This window comes from Bufo bufo, chromosome 1 (genome assembly GCF_905171765.1).
Source record: "Bufo bufo chromosome 1, aBufBuf1.1, whole genome shotgun sequence".
Lineage (NCBI taxonomy): Eukaryota > Metazoa > Chordata > Amphibia > Anura > Bufonidae > Bufo > Bufo bufo.
Window position 1 is genome coordinate 791,653,758 of NC_053389.1, and position 23,110 is coordinate 791,676,867.

Here is a 23,110-nt window from a genome sequence, read left to right on the forward strand (position 1 = left end):
CGGGCCCCGCCATGAGTGTCTCCGCCTCCTCCCTCCACACTGATGCATCTGATGGGGGATCTGTAGATGACACTTATGGGGATCTGTGGATGACATAAGTGTCATCCACAGAGCCCCATAAGTGTCATCCACAGAGCCCCATCAGTGTAATCCACAGATTCCCCCATCAGTGTAAACCACAGATCCCGCATCAGTGTAATCCACAGATCCCCCATCAGTGTCATCCACAGATCCCCCCATAACAGTGCATCATCCAAAGATCCCCCATAACAGTGCGTCATTCACAGATCCCCCCATAACAGTGCGTCATCCACAGATCCCCCCATAACAGTGCGTCATACACAGATCCCCCCATAACAGTGCGTCATCCACAAATCCCTCATAACAGTGCGGCATCCACAGACCACCATTAGTTCAAAACCTACCAAAAGCACACCTTTTGGTTCAAAATATTTTTTTCTTATTTTTCTCCTCAAAAACCTAGGTGCGTCTTATCATCAGGTACATCTTATAAAGCGAAAAATACGGTATATTATTTGGGACAAACCCATATAATAAAAAAATGTTTATGTATGATTTTGCAATATACTCTCATATTTATTCTGTATGCTGCCAGGATGGTGTTTTCTTCTGCCACCTTTCCTATTAATGTGATATTCGTTTTACATATTTTGTGATTAATAAAATACTATACTTTTTACGTGTACTTTTTGAGCTCCATTATTTGATTAAGTCTTTTTTTTATCACAGCAACAAGGTCAGGTGCTACTGACATCTCCACTTGTTCCAGTCACACACCAGGTGCTTATCAACTTTGTTCTCTACATTCTCTTCAAGGCACATCCTTCCATACCCAACAGAAACAGGGCAAAACATTGTTTCCACTGCCCCTACCTCCTTTCATATGTGTAAACTGAAGTGTTGCCATGCTGTCTTGCAATTTATAAGCCAAGAAAAGCCACACAGCTAATCAGTTGTTAATCTGCATGAACCAGCAAACTTCCCGTTGGATGCCTACCCACAAATTACAACTGGGCAACATAGAGAAAATGGCAAGAACATTGTGGCTGAGCTGCATTTTGGAGATATAAGACATGCTCCTCAGATGACGCATGTGATAAATTTGGTGGTGCAATGCATTTTAATAAAGTATTGTGGCTAGCAGAAAGTGCTGGTCATGTCCAAGAGAGTGCCTGCGCATTTCAGCCATTCTTATGTGGCTAATGGAGTAGGGTACTCGAAAACTGTTCATGTTGTGCAATGTTTTAATATTAATGTTATTTCCTATGTTAATGCATTGTAATGTAACAGCATATCTTTGTATGGATCAGATGGGCAGATGGGGTTAAAAGGGTTTTCCGAAATTTTACTACTGATGACCTATCCTCGTATAGCAGCCGTGCTTGGCATCACGCTCAGCCCCATAGAGTTCGATACCACGCACAGCCGCTATACAATGTATGGCGCTGTGCTTGGTAAGCACGGTGAAAGCCACGACACTCACAAGAGCACCGGTGTCTTCTTAAACAGATGATTGGTGGGGGTTCTGGGTGTTGGACCCCCACCAATCAGATACTGATGACCTAGGTCATCAGTAGAAAAATCCCAGGAAACCCCTTCAACTATCTTGACACTGGCCCTGTAGGAAGTTAGGTGTTGGATTTAGATCTGCCCCTAGCTCAGTGTTGTGTGTTGGCTGAAGTAGTGAGAGAAGCTACATGTGCTCACTCTTCAGAGTACTAGGCCGATGCTTCAGAGAACTACTAAGAGAAAGCCACTCACTTCACAGTATTCCAGGAAAAGAGAAAAGAAAGAACCTAGAAGGTCCAGAATCTGCATGGCCAAGCACTGGAACCAGTCAAAAAGGTATTCGTTGTTTAAGGCTGACAAAGACTTTACTGCAGTGAGAAAAACATTGCCTAGACACCCTTCACACTTGGACATGGCCTGGCCCACCATATCTTACTCCTGTATCAAAGAGAATTACGGCCAAGCTGGCAAGAACATTATTGTCAGCCGTAGATTCTGCAGAAAAACAGACACCAAGGGCACCCCAACTACTATCAGCCACCCACCACTTGGAGCACTAAGAAGGCCCTAAGAAGGCACTAAGAAGGCCTTCCTGGACTTGCAGCGACAGAAGAGTCTTTACACTGCTTGATCTGTGATGTTCCAACACATTTGCATTATACCTTGCATATGCCAGAGCATCTAAATGAGCAGAGTAAGGGCTCTTTCACACTTGCGTTGTCCGGATCCGTCGTGTATTCCATTTGCCGGAATTACACGCCGGATCCGGAAAAACGCCAGTGAACTGAAAGCATTTGAAGACGGATCCGTCTTCAAAATGCGTTCAGTGTTACTATGGCAGCCAGGATGCTATTAAAGTCCTGGTTGCCATAGTAGTAGTGGGGAGCGGGGGAGCAGTATACTTACAGTCCGTGCGGCTCCCGGGGCGCTCCAGAATGACGTCAGAGCGCCCCATGCGCATGGATGACGTGATCCATGTGATCACGTCACCCATGCGCGTAGGGCGCCCTGATGTCACTCTGGAGCGCCTGGGGAGCCGCACGGACGGTAAGTATACTGCTCCCCCGCTCCCCACTACACTTTACCATGGCTGCCAGGACTTTAGCGTCTTGGCAGCCATGGTAACCATTCAGAAAAAGCTGAACGTCGGATCCGGCAATGCGCCGAAACGACGTTTAGCTTAAGGCCGGATCCGGATTAATGCCTTTAAGTGTTCAGGATTTTTGGCCGGAGCAAAAAGCGCAGCATGCTGCGGTATTTTCTCCGGCCAAAAAACTTTCCAGTCCGGAACTGAAGACATCCTGATGCATCCTGAACGGATTACTCTCCATTCAGAATGCATTAGGATAAAACTGATCAGGATTCTTCCGGCATAGAGCCCCGACGACGGAACTCTATGCCGGAAGAAAAGAACGCAAGTGTGAAAGGGCCCTAAAGTGGTCAATGATTTCATCATGCACCAGACCACCTCAGCAGGAAGTGTGTCTTATTCTGAGCTCATACAGTGGCAGCTCATCAGGGACATGTGTCATGTGAAGAGGCCACCAGATTTTTAAGGTAGGGACAATAGCAGCATAAACAGTGTCATCCACCTGATATGTATATTAGAGCAAATGATCACACTGATGCACGGAAGAAGAGCAGCTTTTACCGCACTATGGCTGTTATATGGACAAAGTCACATGGAGGAGGAAGTGGATGAAAATGAGGACTAGGAGCTACGACTGGAGGAGGAGCTGGTGGTGCAGGGGGACAAGAAGTTTTCCCAGGCACAGCTTGGGGACAAAACTGACATTCATTATGACAGATGTGCTGATGATGATGACACTGGCTATGACCAAGCATTGCAGTGTTGGTGGAGCCTGAAATAACTAGGTCCTTGGGCATACTGTCGAGCGTGGCAAGCTGCATGCTCAGTTGCTTAGATAAACAGGGTCTAAAAGCATGACTATACAGTAGTCCTCACTTTGCCTGATGCTAACAATATACTTGTCAGCATTAGGCGAAGTGATGACTACTGGATAGCTATGCTTTTAGACCCTCGCTATCTAAGCAAAATGGGGGAATGTTTTCCTGATGCCAAAAGGGAGGCAAAATTGTTTTACCAGGATAAGTTCAGTACCAAGCTTGCCACAGCTTTTGTTGATCAGATGCCTGCTGAATGCATGCCTGACTATGAGGCCCTTCTCTGTCCCCCAACTGAGACTCTGCTCTCTCCTCTACCGCTATATGTGTATGGCCAGCCTTACACTCATACACATTCTAGTCACACAGGAAAAGTCCTACATAGCTGCATGATTTTTTCTGTGGGATGAGCTGTATTTGTTAATTATTTACTGTTTCATATAATGTATTGCAAAACTGTAAAAAAATATATTTGTTGTGTGAGATAAAAAAAAACACACAATTCCTCCAGTTTTTTTGGGTTGTGTTTTACACTCTTCATCACGTAGTAAAAATTCGGATGTGAATCCATTAACTTCAAAAGGGCTGCAAAAGATGCAGACAGTAAACTGTGTGCTGTCCGCATCCGTTTGCCAGTTCCGTTGCATCAGCAAAAATATAGAACATGTCCTATTCTTGTCCGCAGAATTGTTTTTGTGGGTTGAGCTGTGGTTTGTATTAGTACAATTTTGGTGTACATACGACTTTTTGGTAATTTTTTTAATTCAATTTTTATTGGATGGCAAGGTAACCAAAGAATGCCAGTTCTAGCATGTGGGATTTTTTGAATTTGTAATATTTGTGTTTTGTATTTTTTTTAAAACTGTATAAACCTTTTATTTACTTTTTTTTTTAAGTCCTCCAGGGGAATAATAAAATGCTTTAGTATTTCATTGTGTTGTCAGTGTTTTGGTATCCTACTGGGCCTTCATAATGCCCCGTCTGTAATGACAACCACTCAGCAGCCCAACAATTGCGATGTAGGACAAGGGATGGGGGGGGGGGGGCAGTACACAGAGAAATAAGAAAAGGAGCAAACAGCAGGTGGCGCTATACAGATACATTTTATTCAATAACTCAGTGCATATGCTACATTTTTAATTACATGCAATTGCAAAAGTATTCAGATCCAGGTGCTGGCTTAAAAAGGGTAGAATATTTTTTAGGAGACAACCCCTTTAAGGGTATGTTTGCAGAATATGCTGCAAATTCCACACCAAAATCTGATAATCTGTTGAAAAGTTAATTTCAAACACTCATTATTTGTACTATGATTTACCGTATGTAATGCTCCCAAGTACTATTTTCGCATTACTTTGAGCGCTATCCGTAGTTACACTCGTAGCCCACTATTCTCTTACTCATGGGGAACTCTCCCTCCTCACACACTCCTATTACTCCTGTCCTCACATACTCCCTTCCTTTACTTCATATGATTATAACTTGTCCTCTATTACACTCACATTTTACCGCCAGTACTTTGATTTCCTGAATACTCTCACATTCATTTCCTGTGTTCTTGGAGTAGTTTGGATAAACTACATTCCCCCCCCTCCCTCCTTCTAGCTTCAATCCAAAAAAAATAAAAAGATCCCTCTGAGTACTTCTATACCTATTTAAGCTAATACTTTAAATTATCTCATACTTCTTCCCTCTGTTCCAGATTACTCTCCTCGTCACTCACTGTTCATCTTATAAACTTGTATCTTTGTGATTTTAGATTCTACAACTCTTTTTCTTTCTGAGAAGGAAAGTGCAAAGAAAACCATTGCCTTTGTTTACTCTACCGTGTTCCTGTCCTCTCTCACTTTTTTTTATTAGCCAGCCCCCCTTCCTTCTCTTCCTTTCCTTCTATTCACCTAACCCCCCCTCCCCTCTTCTTCTCCGCCCCTTCACTACAGACCATGTCGTTTCCAGGTGGTGTGTCACCCCGGCTCACACACAGCCGTAGTCTACCTTTCATATCAGAGGACCTTTGTCCCTTAATCTGTCCTATCACATGTTATATGACCACATTCCTCTGCATCATTCCATAAGGGGCAATTAAGGTTGCAGTAAATTGACTTAACTTTGCCCCTAAAATCCATCCCACCTCCCCTAATCCCCTACGCCAGCCCCTTTCCCCACATGAACACCTTCAAAGCCAGCAGCAAAATTTTCTCCTTCTACCATCTTACATTATTTACCATACACTATTATTTGCAAGGGCAAAACTTCAAACTTTGAACTTCGCCATCCACTTCTCTCAGGCTGCGAATCTCTTCATCTCCACTTCAGCATTGCTTATCAAAGTTACTTGTGGTTCAACCTCCTTGCTAACTGAGTTCTTTTCTGTCTGAATTATTTTTTTAATTCACTAGAGTTCTGGCTCCTGGCACGAATTCCCTGCCCGAGCAGCCTGTACCCACCCAGTATTACCCATGGCACACAGTCACACATGGAGATTACACAATGTCAAAACTACTTTAATTCTCCTATTAATAATTCAATCACGACTTCAGTTATAGCCTGGCACTCTCTCCATCTCGGAATTAAAGAGAGAGGCACATGTGTACGAGGGGGCAACATGGCACGAGGGAAACTAAAGTAGGAATTGTTTAAAAAGAGACAGAAAAGGCATGGAGACTAAACAAGGAAAGTCTGAGAGACAGCTGGCAAAGAGCTAAACAAAAGTAAAAAGAAATACATAGACAGCCTGGGTGCAACAGTGGTGGTTAAGGGCAGCGAGAGAGAAAGAGACACAGAGAAGGGGAGAAAAAGAGAGAGAGAGCGAGAGAGAGCAAGGGCAGGGCGTAGAAACAGAGTTTGGAAGGGGTGGAGGAGCTGGGGGTAAGGGGAAAGGGGGGAGAGGCAGCCCAGCCAAGAAAAAAAAAATGTCCAGCCCATGCCAACATCAGAGCTGGCACCAAAATGGCAAGCGTGGGTAAAAGAAAAGTGGTATATAAAACAAATAAAAAAAATAGACATTCTGAATTGTAAAAAAGGCAAAAAGGAGAGAAAGAGAAAAAAATAATAAACTTACGGCACTTGGGTGAAAAAAAGAGACATCCACGGTGTCTCTCCCTCTTGCACACACACGCACACACTCTCTCTGTCCCCCCCTTCCTGTAAAAGTGTATTGCAGGCTGACTGCAGCTGAGAAATCTACAGGCTGGCTCGCAAAGAAGATGGCAGGATTCCAGTGTTCCAACGCTGACTTCCCTGCATTTCGGACTGGGTGTTAGAGTAAAAGCAATTCAAGGAGAGGAGAAAGGATCAGGAGATGTAAGGTTTAACAGGCGCCTTTTTTTCCCACCATTTTTTTTAACTCTCTATTTTTGTCCTCAATAACCTATTTCTCTCTGCTGACTCTCTCTCTAAGCAACATCCTCTCTTTCTGTTTAGTCAGTTTTGTTATTCTTTTGTTGAGTTTTTTATGTTTTCTTTTTTTGTACTCTTCTTTTTGTTTCTGTACAAGAATTTCTGAAAAAAAAACAAAAAACTTTTCTCTTCTTGGAAACTTAAGGCATCTGTTTTTTTCCCCCCCTCTCACTCTTTGCACCCGTTGGCAGAAGTGTGTCTTCCTCTGTCCTCTCTCTGGTATGTGCCATCTTAATATTATTAAGTCATCTCAGTTTTTTTCTTCTTATTTATGCTAAAATGATGTGGGTGGCTCTTTCTAAGGGGAAAACAAAACTTGTAAGCATAATTCGTATCCTTTTTGGGTTGAAGATTTATTTCAATATCCCTCAAAACTGTCCCGGCTCTGCTTCATACTGGCAGAAACCTGCCAGACCTCGAGTAGAAGCAACCTTTACCTTGGCCCTAAATTCCTAGGACAGGCCGGGTTCACGGAGAAATACAGAATGCATTTAGCTGATATAAGTGAAATATGTACCTGTAATAGTATTCATTTTGTGTCATAAAAAATCAATAGTACTTAGACTATGTATATTTGGAGTGTATGTGTGTGTGTGTGTGTATTTAGGAGTCTAACTATATATATATATATATATATACATATATATGTTCATTTATATCTGTGTGTATTTTATGTACATCATTTTCAATCTATCACCATTTATATGCACCTTCTAATTGAAATAACCATAAAACGGGCTGCAATGTGTTCCCTGTGCCAGACATAATTAGGGCGCTTTCAATGATTGCAGTTGAGGACCTGATCGACCCGTCATCAGGTAAAGGTTCTTGGCACTACCAATGAGTTATAAGTAGGCAAACTGAGAGGGGTACAACAGAGTGGGGTGCGGAGGACAGGCAACATTTGTACACAACCTGTTAGAAAGTGATCGCTGTTAAAGTTTCCGCAACTAAAGGACGGACTTTACTTGACAGCTCAAATCCTTTATTTTATAAAATCGCTATGACTTTGCTACTGTAATCCACAATGTAGATCTTTTATTTGGCACCTATATATATCAGGCTAATGTACATGTTAATATAACCTCTGGCAATGTAAATTCCTATACGTTCAGGTCTAGTACAGTACTCTGTGTCATAGTGCCCAGACCCTAAGCTTGAGGTGACAATCCTTTCAAAGGAGCCGTCACTACTCTATGAATAAGTGTAGGTACATGTGGGCCAACAACTACCATGCAGAAAGGTTGCGACAACAAAATAATTATAGGCAAAATGCTGTTAATTATCATACTGGTATGAGAATGCCTATTCAATAGATAGCAGTGATTTACTGTGTATAATACAAGATGAAAGTCATAGTATATAGCAACATATGGCGGACAGGATTTAGGACAAACGTTCCAATTGTGACAAATATTATGTGCAAATTCGGCTTTAAATTATTTATTAGCTAAATGCATTGTACATAATAATCACCTATACCAGATATAAAGGGCATGACGAAAACTTGTGATTATTATTTATCTGGCCAGATATTACATGTGTGTAATAATAACTGATGTTTCTTTACATGCACTCTATATATATATATATATATCACATTCGTTTATGCGTATCTACATTTACTATATATGCATAGATGTGTATATGAAACACAAACCGAGCCTTTTATAATTTTGTGCTGTTTTTTTATACATCTGATTATCTATTTCTTATACTTGTGCGTATCTATTAGGTCACTAACATACAAATAGAAACAAATGTAAAAATGCAAAAAAAAAAAAAAACTGTATGACTACTATCATCATCAAGTTTAGATGTCACACAAACTATCAGCTTGAGGAATGTGTTCATGGTTCTCAATTATAGTATCCCGGGTTTATTGAATAATGAGGACAAAAAAAAACTATATAGGCCGTGTAAATATCTAGCGATAAATCGTAATACAGTAGTTGAGTTGTACCTCAACTTTAAAGCTAAACGCGAAGTAACCAGAAAGACGCATCCCAATCTGCATTTACCTAAAGGTCTATCATCAGCAGAGATATAAAGCATAACATGGAAATACTTCCATAAACCAGCAGTGACTGCTCATCTCTACAAGTCTGGAAAGTTCTGTCACTTCTTTCCCTTTCTTACATTAAAGGGACAGTGAGGTAAAATGGGATAAAAATACGTACTAAAATGAGAATATTTGTAAAGAATATTTATACACATTAAAGATTAATAAAAAGACTTAAGGAGGCAGGGATTAAAGTAGAAGTCTCATCAATAGAACAGCTTAATAATTTAAGGATAACTATGAAAATAAGTGTTGTGCCTACTAATATGGGCAGATAGAAGGAATAATGTACTATAGTTACCTGCCGGATTTATGGGGTAATAGAAGTTATATGTAATTCCAAAGTAATTAGAGGAGATAATAGAGTAGTTAAATGGAGTAATAGGAGGAGATATAGGAGAGGTTATATGGAGTAATAGGGGGAGATATAGGAGAGGATATATGGAGTATTAGGAGGAGATATAGGGAGAGGTTATAGGGAGTAATAGGAGATATAGGAGAGGTTATATAGAATAATTGCAATATAGAAAAGTGAGGGGGCACTCCAAAAGGGATGTCTAGATAAGATAGATATTTATATCTATATTATCTAGACATCCCTTTTGGAGTGCCCCCTCACTTTTCTATATTGCCATTACCTTTTGTGGGTCCTGAGGGTAGGACCAGAGGGTGAGCACCTATCCATACGGAACGGGGGTGAGCCGCTGTACGTTTCACGTTTTATATAGAATAATTGGAGCAGATATAGGAGAGGATATATGGAGTAATACCAGGAGATATAGGAGAGGATATAAGGAGTAGGTGGAGGAGATATTGGAGATGTTATATGGAGTAATAGGAGGAGATATAGGAGAGGTTATATGGAGTAATAGGAGGAGATATAGGAGAGGTTATATGGAGTAAAAGGAGGAGATATAGGGAGAGGTTATATGGAGTAATAGGAGGAGATATAGGGAGAGGTTATATGGAGTAATAGGAGGAGATATAGGGAGAGGTTATATGGAGTAATAGGAGGAGATATAGAAGAGGTTATATGGAGTAATAGGAGGAGATATAGGGAGAGGTTATATGGAGTAAAAGGAGGAGATATAGGGAGAGGTTATATGGAGTAATAGAAGGAGATATAGGGAGAGGTTATATGGAGTAATAGGAGGAGATATAGGGAGAGATTATATGGAGTAATAGGAGCAGATATAGGAGAGGATATATGGAGTAATACGATGAGATATAGGAGAGGATATATGGAGTAGGTGGAGGAGATATTGGAGATGTTATATAGAGTAATAAGAAGAGATATAGGAGAAGTAATATGGAGTAATAGGAGGAGATATAGGAGAGGTTATATAGAGTAATAGGAGGAGATATAGGAGAGGTTAAATGGCTGAGATGGCTAACTTTCGGCACTCCAGCTATGATAAAACTATGACTCCGAAGATGTACACCCGCTGTTCTCAGAGCTCCATAGAAATGAATGGAGCATGCTGGGAGTCGTAGTTTAACCACAACTGGAGTGCTGAAGGTTAGCCATCACTGTTATATAAAGTAATAGTAGGGGATATAGTAGAGGTTACTTGGAGTAATAGGAGGAGGTATAGGGACCGGTTATATGAAATAATAGGAGTGAATATAGGAGAGATTATAAGGAGTAACAGGAGGAAATATAGAAGATGTTATATGGAGTAATAGGAGAGGTTATATGGAGTAATAGGAGGAGATATAGGAAATGATATATGGAGTAATACGAGGAGATATAGAGAGAGGTTATAGGAAAAGATAGGAGAAGATATAGGGCGAGGTTAGATGGAATAATAGGAGGAGATATAAGGAGAGGTTATTCACATGTACAGAGCTATGGAATGAATGGCGCTTTAATAATAATAATAATAATATGAGTAATAGGAGGAGATATAGGAGAGGATATATGAAGTAATAGGAGGATATATGGGAGAGGTTATATGGAGTAATAGAAGCGGATATATGGAATAACAGGAGGAGAAATGGGAGAGGTTATATAGAGTAATAGGAGGAAATATAGGACAGGATATATAGAATAATAGGAGATATAGGAGAGGTTACATGGAGTAATAGAAGCGGTTATATGGAATAACAGGAGGAGAACTGGGAGAGGTTATATAGAGTAATAGGAGGAAATATAGGAGACAATATATAGAATAATAGGAGATATGGGATAGGGTATATGGAGTAACAGGAGGATATATAGGAGAGGTTATATGGAGCAATAGGAAGAGATATAGGGAGAGATTATATGGAATTATAGGAGATATAGGAGAGAATATATGGAGTAATAGGAGGAGATACCATATAGAAGAAGAAATAGGAGAGGATATATGAAGTAATAGGGGGAGATATAGGAGAGGTTATGTGGAGTAATAGGAGGAGATATAGGAGAGGTTATATGAAGTAGTAGGGAAAGATGTAGGAGAGGTTAAATGGAGTAACAGGAGGGATATAGGAGAGGTTACATGGAGTAATAACAGGCAATATAGGAGAGGATATATGGGGCAATAGGTGGGCATATAGGAGAGGTTATATGAAGTAATAGGAAGAGATATAGGAGAGGTCATATTGAGTAATAAGAGGCTATATGAAGTAATAGGAGGAGATATAGGAGAAGTTATATGGGGTAATAGGAGGAGATATAGGAGAGGTTATATGGAGTAATAGGAGGAGATATAGGAGAGGTTATATGGAGTAATAGGAGGAGATATAGGAGAGGTTATATGGAGTAATACGAGGAGATATAGGAGAGGTTATATGGAGTTAGGAGATATGGAGAGAGGATTTAGAGATTAATCGGAGGAGATATCGGAGAGGGTATATGGGGTAATAGGTGGACATATAGGAGAGTTTATATGGAGTAATAGAAGGAAATATAGGAGAGGTTACATGGAGTAATAGGAGGAGATATAGGGAGAGGTTACATGGAGTGATAAGAGATATGGAGAGAGGATATATAGATTAATAGGAGGAGATATAGGAGAGGATATATGGAGTAATAGGAGAGATTATATGGAGTAATAGGTGGACATACAGGAGCGGATATATGGAGTAATAGGAGGCGATATAGGAGAGGATATATGGAGTAATAGGATGAGATATAGGAGAAGTTAAATAGAGTTACAGGAGGTGATATAGGAGAGGATATATGGAGTAATAGGTGGAGATATAGAAGAGGTTATATGGAGTAGTAGTAGTAGGAGGAGCAGTGGCGTAACTACCATAGCGGCAGACCATGCGACTGCTATGGGGCCCAGGGCAAGAGGGGGCCCAGTCTTAGTTGGGATCATCTCCTCTTCTACTGGAGGTGAAAACTTGGTCAGGGCTCTACCCCCTAAAAATACAACTTTTAGCAAATGAGGCAGTGGAAAAATGGCCCAAGGGTCATTGAAAAGGCTTTAGACAGAAGCCCTTCTGTCCTGTGTGTGTGTGTGCGCGCGTGTGTGTGTGTGGGGGGGGGGGGGGGGGGGAAGCTGGTTTGATCCCTGCTATGAGGCCCTTACTTCTCTATGTACGCCACTGAGTAGGAGATATAGTAGAGGTTATATGGTGTACTAGTAGGAGATATAGGAGATGTTATATGGATTAACTGAATGGTAGTAGATAGGTTTTATAGTTACAGGAAGACGTTTCAGCATGTGTAGATATAACATGAAGCATAGGGATTTTTTTTTATAGTAATAAGGGTTATAAGTAGATACAAACATGGTGCTTCCCAGTCTGATCTAAAGTACCCATTTATTGAGGGTTCAGAGACTGCAGCCACAAAAAGGTCAAAAGTACTCATAATGGAATGTGTGATAGGAGTACTATCGCAAAGTTTGCTTTCTGTTCTACAAAGTTGAATCACTAAATCATTTGTTTTTCAAGCACAATAGCTTTTATTGAGAAATGCTATCAGCAAATAGTAAAGTGGTCTGTGTCTTACCTGGAGTTAAAGGGGTATAAAATGAAAATCAGACATCATATAGAACAATCTAACAAAACTAGAACCAGCCCTGTACCTCACATGGATCCAAAGATCTCCCCAATCATTGCTCTGATGGATTTATATTATGCTGAAAGCTCAAAGGGAAGTGTTTTTTCTGCTGCTGCTGCTCAGGGGATGTGTCCATGCTCTGCCTATCACAGCTCAGGAGGCAGTTTAAGGATGAAACTGAGCATGTGCGGCCATCTCAGTGAACCGGACAAAGAAATAAGAAAAAGAGCAAACAGCAGGTGGCGCTAAACAGATACATTTTATTGAATAACTCAGAGGGTGTGCTGAATTTATAATTACATGCAATTACAAAAGAATCCAGATGTTGATTTGAAAACTGTAGAATATTTTTCGTGGGAAAATCCCTTTAATCATATGTACCTTGCTATAGGTCATAATAGACTAAGCATATCAGTAATATGTATAAGGCTGTGACAACCTCTCAATCTTTACTTTTGAATAAGGAAACCATCAACAAGCAAGCTTATTTAGTACCCTAGGTTTATAAAGGTGAATTGTCCTGAATGGGTTATAGATCCATGAAAATCACTACAGCCACTGTCACTCACATAACTCTGACTATTATTCCCATTAATTTATTTATGTATTAAGGCGTAAGTGCTATTTCCACAAAAAGTGTCACACATCTGGTATCTCCGTACTCAGGAGAAGTTGGGGAATGTGTTTTGGGGTGTCATTTTACATATACCCATGCTGGGTGAGAGAAATATCTTGGCAAAAGACAACTTTTCCCATTTTTTTTATACAAAGTTGGCATTTGACCAAGATATTTATCTCACCCAGCATGGGTAAATGTAAAAAGACACCCCAAAACACATTCCTCAACTTCTCCTGAATACAGAGATACCAGATGTGTGACACTTTTTTGCAGCCTAGGTGGGCAAAGGGGCCCATATTCCAAAGAGCACCTTTCGGATTTCACAGGTCATTTTTTACAGAATTTGATTTCAAACTCCTTACCACACATTTGGGCCCCTAGAATGCCAGGGCAGTATAACTACCCCACAAGTGACCCCATTTTGGAAAGAAGAGACCCCAAGGTATTCGCTGATGGGCATAGTGAGTTCATGGAAGTTTTTATTTTTTGTCACAAGTTAGTGGAATATGAGACTTTGTATGAAAAAAATAAAATAAAAAAAATCATCATTTTCCACTAACTTGTGACAAAAAATAAAAAATTCTAGGAACTTGCCATGCCCCTCACGGAATACCTTGGGGTGTCTTCTTTCCAAAATGGGGTCACTTGTGGGGTAGTTATACTGCCCTGGCATTCTAGGGGCCCAAATGTGTGGTAAGGAGTTTGAAATCAAATTCTGTAAAAAATGACCTGTGAAATCCGAAAGGTGCTCTTTGGAATATGGGCCCCTTTGCCCACCTAGGCTGCAAAAAAGTGTCACACATCTGGTATCTCCGTACTCAGGAGAAGTTGGGGAATGTGTTTTGGGGTGTCATTTTACATATACCCATGCTGGGTGAGAGAAATATCTTGGCAAAAGACAACTTTTCCCATTTTTTTATACAAAGTTGGCATTTGACCAAGATATTTATCTCACCCAGCATGGGTATATGTAAAAAGACACCCCAAAACACATTCCTCAACTTCTCCTGAATACAGAGATACCAGATGTGTGACACTTTTTTGCAGCCTAGGTGGGCAAAGGGGCCCATATTCCAAAGAGCACCTTTCGGATTTCACAGGTCATTTATTACAGAATTTGATTTCAAACTCCTTACCACACATTTGGGCCCCTAGAATGCCAGGGCAGTATAACTACCCCACAAGTGACCCCATTTTGGAAAGAAGAGACCCCAAGGTATTTCGTGATGGGCATAGTGAGTTCATAGAAGTTTTTATTTTTTGTCACAAGTTAGTGGAATATGAGACTTTGTAAGAAAATAAAAAAAAAATAAAAAATCATCATTTTCCGCTAACTTGTGACAAAAAATAAAAAGTTCGATGAACTCACTATGCCCATCAGCGAATACCTTAGGGTGTGTACTTTCCGAAATGGGGTCATTTGTGGGGTGTTTGTACTGTCTGGCCATTGTAGAACCTCAGGAAACATGACAGGTGCTCAGAAAGTCAGAACTGCTTCAAAAAGCGGAAATTCACATTTTAGTACCATAGTTTGTAAACGCTATAACTTTTACCCAAACCATTTTTTTTTTACCCAAACATTTTTTTTTTATCAAAGACATGTAGAACAATAAATTTAGAGCAAAATTTCTATATGGATCTCGTTTTGTTTGCAAAATTTTACAACTGAAAGTGAAAAATGACATTTTTTTGCAAAAAAATCGTTAAATTTCGATTAATAACAAAAAAAGTAAAAATGTCAGCAGCAATGAAATACCACCAAATGAAAGCTCTATTAGTGAGAAGAAAAGGAGGTAAAATTCATTTGGGTGGTAAGTTGCATGACCGAGCAATAAACGGTGAAAGTAGTGTAGGTCAGAAGTGTAAAAAGTGGCCTGGTCTTTCAGGGTGTTTAAGCACTGGGGGCTGAGGTGGTTAAAATGGGATCTCCATAGCAGCCCATCCCCTTAACTTTGACCTTCACAGCAGCCCGCCCCTTTAACAGTGAGTTTCACAGCACCCCACTCCCTTGACATCCTCAGGGGACCGCCCCCTTAACAGTGACCTATACAGCACCCTGCCCCTTAACATTGACCTGCATAGGGGACCGTCCCCTTATCTGTGATCTCCACTGTTCCCTGCCCCTTTAACAGAGACCTCCACAGCACCTGTCTTTTTAACAGTGACTGCCACAGTACCGCGTTCCCTTAACAGTGACCTCCGCAGTGCCTGCCACTTTAACAGCAACCTCCACAGCAGCCTGTCTCCTTAACAGTAACATCCACAGTGAACGCCCCTTTAATAGTGGCCCCTGCCTCCTTAACAGTGACCTCCACAGCATCCTGCCCCTTTAAGGCTAGGGCTACAGGACGAGATGTGTCGCACAACATTTTGTCGCACCAATGTCGCGCAACAATTTTTATAACGATAGTCTATGGTGTCGCACTGCGACATGCTGCGACTGCGACACGACAGTCGCAAAAAATCCATCCAAGATGGATTTTTCTGTGACTGTCGCAGTCGCAGCAAGTCGCAGTGCAACACCATAGACTATCATTATAAAAATTGTCGCGCAACATTATTGTCGCAGTGTAGTTGTGCCCTATGTGTAGTGAGATTTATTGTCGCGCGACACATGTCGTTGTGTAGCCCTAGCCTAAAGTTGACCTACAGCAGTGAAGAAAAATGGCTGGGTTGTTATAGAAACCTGGAGTAAAACTGCGTGTATGTGGAGACTACGGGCCTGCGAGCTTCTATTGGCTGATAAGGGACATCTGACCGTGTGTATGGCAGTTGGGATATAAGTGAAAGACTGACTTGCAGGATTCTATTGGCTAATGCATTTTTGGGGAATATTTCGGGAATGGTATGTCCTAGAAAGCTGAGACCCGGTCTAAAACCTTCCCGGACACCCGATGTACCTGTTTGCCAAATTTGGTGAAGATCGGTCCAGTCGTTTGGTTGCGCATAAAGAACAGACAGACGTTCAGACAGAGACAGACAGAAACTCAATTTTATATATATAAGAGATAATGTATTTGTACACTATCTGTGTGCTCACTGACCAGCGTGGCCAGTGAGCTGCTTTCCGCCTGTACTCCTGGTGTGCTGACTAATGAACTAGCCGCTGGGACCGATGCCTGTGTGAGCGGTAAGCGCTCACTTCAGGCAGTGGGAAGCTGCTATACAGTATAAAAGGACAGTTATGTCCTTATATACTGTATAGCAGCTTCCCCCTGCCTGCCTGCACTGCCTGTAGTGAGCGCTTACCGCTCAAACAGGCATCTCACCCGGCGGCTGGTTCATTAATCAGCACACCAGGAGTGCAGGGGGAAAGCAGCTCACTGACAGCGCTGGACAGTGAGCACACAGATAGTGTACAAGTGCATTATATTTAATAAAAAGGGGGAATGTATATTTAATTTTAACACAAAAGACTCCTGAGCCCACCAGGCTGTGAGGGAGCAGGGCAGGCAGAAGCCCGCAGCTCCCGCACAGCCCATCTCTCCTATGCTAATAGAAGACGGGTGTCCGTTAGCAACGCTCATTTGAGAGAGCGCAGCTAAGGGACATTTCAGCCCCAGTTCCCCAAAATAACTCCAAACCTTCAAAAAGACGCAACACTACACCCATATAAACCCAAAATACAATGAGACAAATAATAAGGCCTCATGCACATGGTCGTGTATAATTTTTGTTCCACAAAAAAACTGATGCTTGAAAACCAGGTATCTTCTGCGCTCATTTTTTTTTTTTTTGCATTCCCATTAATAGAAAGTGCAATTCTCATCCACAAAAAAGGACAAGAATAGTCCTGTGAGACTCTTGGATCTAACATGCTGATTAGTGGAAAAAAAATTGTGAATAGCCCCACTGACTTGTGATGAGTGTCATTAATTTTATAAACGGATAGCACACTGTAGAAAAATGTTGTTATGTGCGTGAGGACCCCCCAAAAAAAGTGGAAGTAGTAGGTAGCCTGCTTGTTGATAGTTTTGAATTAGCATTAAAACAAAAAAAATTCGAACCGTGTCTAATATGCCTATATAGAACATAAAGCATTTGGAAAGACTTCACACCCTTTCACATTTTGTTATGTTGTAGCCATGTGTTTCTCCATGATTCTGCACTCAATACCCCATAATGACAAAGTGAAAACAAAATGTTAGAAATTTTTGCTAATTTATTGAAAAAGAAAAACTTAAACCTTGCATTGATATAAGTATCAAGGACTTAGCTGAACCCTTTTGGTAGTGATGACAGCCTCCAGTCTTCTTGGGGATGATGCCACAAGGTCTGTACCTCAGTATTTGGGGATTTTCTGCCATTCTTCTCTGAAGAGCCTCTCAAGCTCTGTCAGGTTGGATGGTGACAGTTGGTGGACAGCCATTTTCAGGACTCTCCAGAGATGTTCGATTTGGTTCAAGTCAGGGCTCTGTCTGGGCTACTTGAAAACATTAACTGAGTTGTCCCTAAGCCACTCCTAGGCTGTGTGCTTAGGGTCATTGTCTTCTTGGAAAGTGAACCTCAGGCCCAGTCTGACATCCAGAGAATTCTAGATCAGGTTTTCATTAAGAATATTCCTGTACTTTGCTCCATTCAGCTTTCCCTCAAGCCTGATCAGTCTCCCTGTCCCCCCAGCATGATGCTGCCACCACCATGCTTTACTGTGAAGATGGTGTGGGCAGGTAATGAGGAGCACGTTGTTTCCCCCAAACACGAAGCTTAGAATTGAGGCCAAAAAGGTCAATCTTAGTGTCATCAGACCAGAGAATCTTGCTTCCCACAGTCTGAGTGTCCTTTAGGTGTTTTTTTTTAAAACTCTAGGCAGGCTTTCGTGTGTCTTTAGCTGAGGAGAGGCTTCTTTGTGGCCACTCTGCCATAAAGCCTAGATTGGTGGAATGCTGCTGTGATGGTTGATCTTCTGGAAGTTTTTTCCATTTGTACACAGGATCTTTGGAGCTCAGCCAGAGTGACAATTGGGTTATTGGTCACCTTTCTTACCAAGATCCTTCTCCTTTAGGCTACTTTCACACTGGCGTTTTGGCTTTCCGTTTGTGAGATCCGTTCAGGGCTCCGTCCTCCATTGACTTTCAATGGTGTTCAAGACGGATCCGTCTTGGCTATGCTAAAGATAATACAAACAGATCCGTTCTGAACGAATGCATGCGGTTGTATTATCTGAACGGATCTGTCTGTGCAGATCCATGACGGATCCGCACCAAACGTGAGTGTGAAAGTAGCCTTACCAGGGAAGAGTCTTGGTTCTACCAAACTTCTTCTATTTAAGAGTTATGGAGGTCACTGTGCTGTTGGGAACTTTCTGTGCAGCAGAAATGTTTTTGTACCTTTCTCTAGATCTGTGCCTCCACACAATCATATATCTGAGCTCAACAAGCAGTTCTTTGCTCCTCATGGCCTGGTTTTCGCTCTGATATCCATTGTCAGCTGTGAGACCTTATATAGTACATTGGTTGTGTCTTTCCAAATCATGTCCAATCAACTGCATTTATCACAGGGGTACTTCATTCAAGGTTTAAATTTCAAGTGTCATAGCAAACAGCCTGAATACTTGTCTTCGAAAAAAAAAATCTAAAATTCTCTTTTCACTTTCTTGTCATGGGGTATTGAGTGCAGATCGATGGGAAAAAATTAAACTTTTTTTTTATTTTATTTTAGCACAAGGCCGCAACATAAAAAAATGTGAAAAGTTTACAAATGCATTGTACATTTATTTATTCTTACCTTTAACAAACTTGGTGAATAAAATTCTATCTCAAACGATGGTAGAGTAGAGTACCATTGCTGTTCATGTTATTTTAATTCATTTCAAGGACATTTCTCACATCAAGGTACCATCTATTCATGGCACCTTCCAATCATGTCACTGATTTATTATACTATACCAGAAACCCATTCAATAGGGCCCTTCATTTATTAATATCCATCTGTCCAACCATACCACTCATCTATACAACTACTTCCAAACAAACACCCAATCTGTCAATTATGCCTTAATCTCCACAGATGCCCTTTAAGTTCTTCAGAGGAAAGCTTAAAGTGTACCTAAACTTCCACTTTAACTTCATTAAAACCTATCATACATGTGATAAAAAGAATATTTGTAATATACTTTATTTTTTTAATTTTCGTAGTGAAATAGCCACCTGAACTTAAGGTGTTTGTTGTGTTTTGCAAACCATAAACCACGGTGTACTAGGCTGTACTGAGCGCTGTACAGGCCGAAGCATACATCGCTGCGGCCCCCTTTACCAGCGCTGCTCTTCTCAAGCCTGACATAGATGTGTCTGGAACCTTGGAAGCTTTTGCAGAGCGGGCACAGGTAGCGCAATGTGCTATGGAGCTGCTGTCCTGCGCTTGCTCCGCTCTGCTAATAGCCTGTATCAATGTGGGGGGATGGGAGGAAGTGTTTGGCTGACAGCAATCTGAAGTGTTCGGCCAAATTTAGGGTGTTTTTTTAGTGGTCACCCAATAACTATAACCACAGGCAGATGTGATGAGAAAGCCATTATTCTTCAACCAAGAATACCTTCAAAACCATAAAACAATATAATATGTGACAAAGTAAAAATGTCTAGAAATATAATTGAATTCTACAGATCCTTTGAGTTTAGAAGTGTACACTTGATGCACGTTTACCATAGATCTCTACATATCCATGTATAATATGTAATTCTGGTTAGCCTAGATATTAGGACGGTGTGCTGCCATATCTAATCATTTACTGCATTGTATAATGATGCCAAGTTAGGACTGTGTCACAGCCGCTGCTCACACCCCTCTCTCTCTCCCTTTTGCTCTCTCTCTTCAGACCGTCTGTATTTGTGTTTATTTTGACAAGACTTGCCTCCCTACTTATGCACGCCCCCTCCCACTGATCGCCATGTGTGAAAGGAAAGATTAATCCCAGCCAAAATCTGATCTGGACTCTTAATTAATTACTGTGAAAGAGCTGGATCTGTCAGGACTGTATTTTATAGTAATGCCGAGCATTACTGCATTTATATGCTGGTATTTAGAGTGATTAAGCTTTAAAGGGGTTCTGCAGGAATTAAAAAAAATATGAAAATACATAAATATTAGTTTATTATAAATATTTTCCCAAATACCTTTCATTAGTTATAATGGATCGTTTTGTCTGGGGAAAAATCATTAGGAGAAATAAAATGGCCGCCGTCCTATTAGTACACATAAAACTTGTCCTAATCACACAGGAGGACAAGTTACTTCACAACACTGAGGTAAAGAGCTGCCTCATCCTCCTCTATGCTCTGTTTGTCAGGGATTATGATCCTGAAATCCTGAATACAGGTGAATCTCTGTGGGAATAGAGGAGAGGAGGAGACATGAGAGGAGGGTGAGGTGTGGCTAATGAGCAGCAGCTCTTGTTTACAGTCTCCATTACCACAGCCTGTCCTGTCCGTCCTCTCTGTACTTCATGTCTCTTCATGAACTAAATTCCCCAGAGATTCAGCTAAAGTTCTTATCATCTGTATTCAGGATCATAATCCCTGACAAGTAGGAGAGGAGGATAAGGATGAGGCAGCTCTTTACCTCAGTGTTGTAAAGTTAAGCTACTTTCACACTAGCGTTTTGGATTTCCGTTTGTGAGATCCATCATGGGCTCTCACATTTGGTCCAAAACGGATCAGTTTTGCCCTAATGCATTCTGAATGGAAAAGGATCCGCTCAGAATGCATCAGTTTGCCTCCGTTCAGTCACCATTCCGCCCTGGAGGAGGACACCAAAACGCTGCCTGCAGCGTTTTTCTGTCCGTCCTGGGATGTCCGTTATCTATGGTGTCAGAGAGAACGGATCCGTCCCACATTGACTTACATTGTGTGTCAGGACGGATCCATTTTCTCCAACACAATAGAAAACGGATCTGTCCCCCATTGACTTTCAATGGAGTTCATGACGGATCCGTCTTGGCTATATAAGACATAGTACAACCGGGTCTGTTCATAACGGATGCATGCAATTGTATTATTGTAACAGAAGCGTTTTTGCAGATCCATGACGGATCCGCAAAAAAACGCTAGTGTGAAAGTAGCCTAACTTGTCCTCATGTGTGATCAGGAAAGGTTTTGTATGTACTAATAGGACGGCGGCCATTTTATTTCCCCTGATGATTGCTCCCTAGACAAAACGAGCCATTATAACTAATGAAAGGTATTTGAGAATATATTTATAATAAAGTAATATTTAAGTATTTTCATTTTCTTCATTCCTGGAGAACCCCTTTAACAAAAAACCTATATATCTATATCATAGCATAGATAGAGCATTACATTTATAAAACAATATTTAATTATTATAAATAAATCTGGTCAAATAAGACCCATTTAAATCAAACACAAAAAAGGGGCCCAAAAATGTTAATACTAAAAAACAAAAAGCAGGACAGAGACCCTACGTTATTTCAAATAGGAGGCTTATTGGGTGGCATTTATTGTAGGTAAAGGGGGTACAGGGGTATGAGAACTCTTCCAAATTAGCCCTGACTACCCCTAACCACAAGAAATCACCCTGGCGGTTGGTGAACCCTGCACTACAACCTATCCGTAAAAAAAAAAAACTACTAAACCCTACCCTGACCCAACGCATTTCCCCCACTTAGAGTTCTTCAGGGCACCTCTATAGGAATAAAAGATCAATATCCTAACAATAGTCTTGTATAAAAACACAACACCTAATAACTATGTCCCGAGCCACAGCGAGACAGATACTCAACTATGGACAAAATAATAACCAAAACATGCAATAATGGACTAGTGTTGCCAGGATGAACATACACCAAATGATGGGCAAGCCAAAATACACAGTCTGACACCAAAGATAGAAATATATCAGAAGGTTTAAGACACTGGGCTTATGATAGAGCCACTCACATATCCAGCAGCCCAGATAATGATGTGGCAGATACAGGCAGGCGTGGGTAACATCGTGGAGCAATTTATAATTCGAGCTCTCTACATTCATGCATCAGCGCTTTACCCAGCATGAGAAAAGTCATCACATGATCCAACCTACGCCGGCAGCCTAGGGAGGAGACACAGCTATGTTATCTGGCCAAAAGAGGCCAAGACTCCCCAGGCCCCATGCACAGTTGTCAGGGTCGCTGTATGTTGAAGCAGTCATCAAACACAACCCCACCAGCTCAGGGGGACTGCAATGGGGAACTTGTGTGCTCCTACATATGTTAATTTCCTCCTGGGCTTGTGGGAGGACACTATAGTTTTCCCTGATGATCCTGTGTGGTGTAACGAGAAAATATTATTTTGGACACGTTATATTAATTTATTAGAATTACCAAACTTTTGCAAAACAAAAAGGATAGTTATTACCCCCGGCCCTACGGAGAAGGATTCCCAAGGGCCAATATTTGAGAGTCCAAAGCAATTGCTCTACTTTATTTTTAAATGGTGACTAGGAAATTGTGAACTAGATTTACTGCGAGGGTATATCCCACTCCAATTTTGCATCATGAAATCCTTACTCCAAAACAGCTTGTTACATCCAACTCCTTGATTAGATTGATCACCACAGATTCCTCTAACAGGGAAGTGAGGATTCCCATCAGTAAATACTGAGGATG

At 41.1% G+C, this 23,110-nt stretch overlaps 1 protein-coding gene across 6 annotated transcripts in view; it reads left to right on the top strand.

Annotated features, from left to right (window-relative positions):
- The first annotated feature begins 6,592 nt into the window (after positions 1-6,592).
- Positions 6,593-23,110, top strand: part of NFIX (nuclear factor I X) — a 167,810-nt gene continuing 151,292 nt past the window's right edge. For 5 of the 6 annotated variants that reach the window (XR_005775683.1, XM_040414996.1, XM_040414994.1 and 2 more), the window contains exon 1: positions 6,593-6,738. The gene's annotated coding sequence lies outside the window, so the exon portion shown is untranslated. Of the gene's footprint in view, positions 6,739-7,025; positions 7,054-23,110 lie in introns of all 6 variants that reach the window. The other variant, XM_040414995.1, reaches the window with a different exon arrangement.